Raw genomic sequence first — 6,288 nt, 5'->3', positions numbered from 1 at the left:
ACTTCTATCCTATACCGGTGCAGTCATTAGACTTCAACTACATCACCTTATCTGCATCAGTTATGCCAAATGCCAACAATATATATATATATATATATATATATAGAGAGAGAGAGAGAGAGAGAGAGAGAGATAGATATGTATATATATATAGATATGTATATATGTATATATATATAGATATGTATATATGTATATGTATATATATATTTGTATATGTATCTATATATATCTATATATATAGACATCTATATATATATATATATGTACTTATATATATCTATATGTACTCACAACTTCTCTCCAATAGATATGCGAAACATTTCCTTAAATCATCATGGTTCTAGTAGCTTCCTAAATTGTTCTGTTTTTCCACTCCACAACCCATGAAGCAAATAACTATCTCTTCACTCCATGCTCTTCAAAAAATGAATTGAACTCACCAGAAGTGAATTCACCACCTCTATCAGATCTCAGACACTTCAAATTCAATCCAGTCTTAACCATAGCTTTGAAAATCTTGAACTTCTCCAATGCTTCAAACTTCTCCCTTAAAAAAGTAACCCACATCATCCTTGACTAGTCATCAATCAACAACTTGAAATACCTATCACCCTACAAGATTCTCATTCTAGAAGGAACACATGAATCATTATGCACACAAGATCCAATATTCTATTAGAACTATACTATTTTCTTTTGAAAGCAACTCTTGTCTGCTTCCCTAATTGACATTCCTTGCATACCGGATTAGTAGGCTTTACCAACTTAGGAAGATCTCTCACTGCTTGAGTAGAACTTATCTTAACCATGCAATCAAAATTTACATGACACATCCTTCTATGCCTTAACCAACTTTCATCAATTTGAGAAATCAAACAACTTTTAATACCAACATTTAAGTGAAAGATATTACCTTTAGTTTTTGTACCTGATGTAATCTCAATTTCAGAACCACTCAAGATCTTACATTTGCCATTCTTGAATTGCAAATCATGTCCCTTCTCAACCATCTGTCCAACACTTAAAAGATTATGATTTAGACCTTCTACATATAAGACATCATCAATGTTATGCTTACCATCAAGAGAAATAGAACCTCTGCCATGGATTATACCAGCTTTGTCATCACCAAATTTTACTGCACCACCATCATAGTTTTCCATACTCACAAACTTACTCTTATCACCTGTCATATGATGAGAGAAACCACTGTCAGTAACCCATTCATCTTTCTCTTCAACTTTAGCAACCAAATCTTTCTCCTCATTAATGCAGCTAGTAGAATTAGTAGCCACCAAATCATCTTCCTTGATAGCAATAAACACCCATTCATCATCTGTCACACCTTCATCAACAACATAATAACATTTCTTCTAATATTTAGGCTTGTATGGCTTTGACTTAGGAACTCTTTCCGGACACCTTGAGGAAAAATGTCCTATCTTATTACAAGAAAAACATTTAAGAGGAAATTTTCCTTCATACTTACCGACTCCTTTTGGCAATCTTCTGAAAATCAGGGCTTCAAGCTCATCAAGCTCTCTTTCTTATTCAATTTATCTCATCTACTCATAACTAAACACCCTTGTTGAACTTTCTCTTGGATCATATTCTACTTCCCAAAAATAGTAGCTTTGAATGCAGGTTTTAACTTAGGAAGAGATTCACCAAATTTTCTCGACTCAAAGGCAACAAGCTTTCCAATCAGCATGTCTCTAGTCATATTTGTCACCATCCGGATCTCCTCAATAGCAACATCCTTGTGCTTTCAAGCAGGAGGCAAGGATCTCAACACTTTAGCTACAATGTTTGATTCTTCTAATACTCCACTGGCACATCTAATATACAACACAAGATCATTCACTTTCTGCATAAAAGAGGTAATATTATCATCTTCACCCATCTTCAACATCTCATGCTTTCCCTTCAAGATTTGCAACTTAGCAACTTTCACATGGCTGTCACCTTCATACAAAGTCTCTAGCTTTTTCCAGTTCTCATGAGCCATCTACAAATCAATCACATTGGTCATCTCTGAATTAGTTAGGGCACTCAACAATGCTTCCTTATCTCTAATATTGAATTTAACTTCCTTTATCTCATCCGGAGTTATAGCACCATTCAGAGGAGCATTATACAAATTCTTACTAATCTTCCAACAATCTTGATTGATGCATCTCAAGTGAAATTCCATCTGGTTTTTCCAAAGAATGTAATTCATTCCATGAAATCTTGAACTATCCTTCTTGTAAGCATATGTTTCCATCCCGGATCACCTCAAGCGGTCAAGATTATTTCAGAGGATCTAGCTCTGATACCAATTTTTGGCAACAAGGCAACAAACTGAGAGGAGGGGGTGAATCAGTTTGCCCAAAAACTTTACTTAACTCAAACACAATTTCAGATTTGATAATTAACAATGAAAGCATAAATCAACAACACACATAACACCAAGATTTTTGACGTGGAAAACTCAGTTAAGGGAAAAACCACAGTGGGAACCTACCCACAATGAGATGATACCCTATTAGAAGTATATGAAATATTATAATGGGGAATGTACATGCATTCAGGCACATTGCCTAGAGCTCCCTTCTCAAAACACATAACAAGAAGGGATACAACCCTTGGGAAGACTCATTGTCTTACATAAACATTTGGATTACATCTGGAAGATCATGAACTGATGGAATAGCATCTCCTCATGCCAGGTTACAGTTCTAGTTAAGCACACAATCTAATATGCTCTTCCACACTTCTTTACACTTCTGAAATATCAATACACCTATTTGCAAACTTATCCGATCACACACATTTAGATAAAGTCACAAATACCACACAGATACATCTCTCATATGATTATTATATATACTTATACAAATCATCAACCTATATTTCAAGGTCAGCTCAACACACGTCACAAATTACAAAGCTATAACCACACACGATACAACATAGCATGCGGACAAAAACAATGTCGACTAAGACATAATATGGACCTATATCAACACCTCAAACATGAAAAAACTCCAAGAATTATTCCTCGAACATCCGCAACATGCTACAATTGTCATGTTGACTAAGAACATGATAAACATCACTAGATCAAGGAAAATCATCAATAACGCGCACAACAATCAATGTAGACCATCAAAATAGATAGGACACGATCTGGAAACATACACAAGCATCCTAAATTACCACAACAACAACCGCAACATTACCACATACTTGAATCTTCATCATCATTATACTGAACATCAAGAACATCAACTATACTGACTGTCAAACTGAAAGATTCACTTGTGGACCTCCAAATAATGAACCATTTGAATTCAGGAAATATATGAACTTACCAAACACTGTACCAAATTCACAAACCAAGATATTACAACGCGGAGCAATGCTGAGAAAAATCCAAAACATTGAACAACACAAACAACTGAGAAACCAACCGCAATACTGGATCTCATAAATTGACCAAACCACCATGCGGACCTCTGAAACTTTAGTTGAATCAACTAGAGATACTTATCTCAAAATCCTAAAATCCACAATAACTTATCTGCAACACACTATCCAAACCAACTCATTTAATCTGACTAAAACACTGGAATACACAAAGGAATATGTTGACATCAATGACAACACATCATTCCAACAAACTTCTCAACAATATCCAACAATCTCCCACTTTGGCATTGATGGAAACATATGAATGTGAAAAATAGTTAGTGCAAAGAAATAATTAAACTACCAACAATCTCCCCCTGAGATTTAGCACATGATATGGTAGGTTTTCACATATCTCTCCCTCAAAGTTTTTCATATGACTCTCTCCCCCTTTGACATAAATGCAAAAGGCACACATGCACAACATGATTCTCTTCCCCTTAGAAATAACTCACAAATTTGAACATCTGAACCACACATTGACTACTCCTCTTGAGTAGTAGCTTCACTTATCAATCTGTATCACAAGATATCTCTATGAAATCCACTGGACTGATGTAATTCAATGCATCTTAGTTCTTATCGGGAGGGGCAATCACCTCTAGCTTCTCTTCGAGATACTAAAAAGTATCTTTAGGCAAAGGCTTTGTGAAGATATCTGTAATATGTTCCTTTGTAGATGCATACTTTAATCTGACTTCCTTCTCATTCACCTTTTCTCTCAATAAATGAAACTTAATTGATATATGCTTAGTCTTTCAATGCATCACCGAATTCTTAAAAATGTTTATAGCACTTGAATTATCATAGTATATAGCAGTAGGCTCATGAAAAACAACTCTGATATCTTTCAACATCTGCTTCGTCCATACCACTTGAGTACAATTGCTAGTAGTAACAATGTATTCAACTTCTGCAAAAGATAAAGAAATTGCATTTTGCTTCTTACTCATCCATGAAACCAATCTCTTTCCCAAGAAAAATGGACTAGCACTAGTACTTTTTTTGTCATCAACATCACCTACCCAATCGACATCAGTAAAAGCACTCAAAGTAAAGTCATCATCTTTAGGATACCACAAATATCTGAAAATCCTTTTCACAACTACAACATGAGATTCCTTAGGATCAACTTGAAATCTAGAAACAAGACAAACATCATTCATAACATCCAGTCTAGTTTGAGTCAAATATAACAATCCACCAATCATAGATATGTATCTGGTCTGATTTTCTTTTGGAGAATTATCATCCTTAGTCAACTTACATCCAATCACCATAGGGGTACCAATTGGCTTTGAATCATCTAAACCAAACAACAAAAAATCCATCACATACTTAGACTGACGTATAAAAATGCTTTATCCAATTGAGTAATTTGCAATCCCAAAAATAATTTCATCTCACCAATCATAGACATCTCAATTTCATCTTGCAAATCATCAGCAAAATTTTTGCACAAACCATCATTTCCACCAAAAATAATGTCATCAACAAATAATTCAACATTTAAAATGTTGTCATGATCAATCTTGAAGTACAAATTACTATTATTAATACCTTTATTGAATTATAGCTTCATCAAATACTTATCCAACCTGGCATACCAAGCTCTTGGGGCTTGGTTCAATATGCAAACTATATCTCCTTGATCTGTCAACTGAAATCCATCTGATTGCTCAAAATAAACTTTGATAAACTTTGAAATCTTTGTAAGAAGCATAGGCAACAAATAATCTAACAACTTCAATTCTAGCCACCAGAGAAAAAGTCTCCTCAAAATCAATTCCTTCCATCCGAGAATAACCCTTACAAACAAGTCTTGCTTTATTCCTAACAACTTCACCTTTTTCATCCAATTTATTCCTGAAAGACCCATTTAATACCAATTACATTTTTATCCTTAGGTCTAGGAACAAGAATCCATGTATTATTCTTTTCAATTTGGTTCATTTCTTCTTCCATTGCTTTAACCCAATTTTCATCTTTGTGTGCTTCACTAACATATTTAGGTTCAACGAAGAGTTCAGAATTGAGCTCTGCAACTATGGAGGGAACAGCGGAGGGAACAATGTTTGCAGGGGGAAATTTGAATTTAGGAAATGGAGGGAACAACAATGCTGGGTCTGTATCCACTGCAGCTCGAGGACATACAACTGATGATGAGGATGGAAGACAGGATGGGGACCCACGAACATGGGACCCTCCTCCCGATCCTGAAAAAAACAAGCAAGATTCTTGTCCCGAGGTGGTGCAGGCTGTTTTAGGTTCTACTAAGGAGGGACGAATACCTAAACCATGGAATAGCCTCTTCGCTAGACATGCCTCTGGTAAACCGACTGGTAAATCCTCTCTCCCCTTTGTGAAGGATATATCAGACAATAGAATAGGTAAACTTGCGATAGAGGTTCCTGATTTGGTTATTGATCATAGCATTTCTTTAATGACTCTCTCTTTGGTGGGAAAATTTGTCGGACCCTGACCTAATATTGAGGATGTTAGATCCTTTGTTAAAATAAAATGGAGAATGAAAGGACAGGTTGAAGTTACTGCCTTGCCAAGGGGTTTTTTTGTGTTTTCTTTTTCATGCGGGGAAGATTTGGAAGCAGTTCTAAGTGGAGGCCCCTGGATGTTTGGTAAATCATCTCTTTCTTTAAGAAAATGGACCCCTAACATGGAACTAAATGATTCCTTTTTTGAATCTGCCCTAGTGTGGGTAAGACTGCTTGGACTACCGTTGGAATACTAGGTGGAGGATGTCTTCTCAGGAATCACTAACTCCTTTGGGGAGCTTATTGTGATAGACCCAATGACTGCAGCTCGCAAGAGACT

The sequence above is a fragment of the Cryptomeria japonica genome, chromosome 11 (genome assembly GCF_030272615.1).
Source record: "Cryptomeria japonica chromosome 11, Sugi_1.0, whole genome shotgun sequence".
Classification (NCBI taxonomy): domain Eukaryota; kingdom Viridiplantae; phylum Streptophyta; class Pinopsida; order Cupressales; family Cupressaceae; genus Cryptomeria; species Cryptomeria japonica.
The sequence above is the reverse complement of the archived record's forward strand: the minus strand, read 5'-3'. Positions refer to the sequence as shown.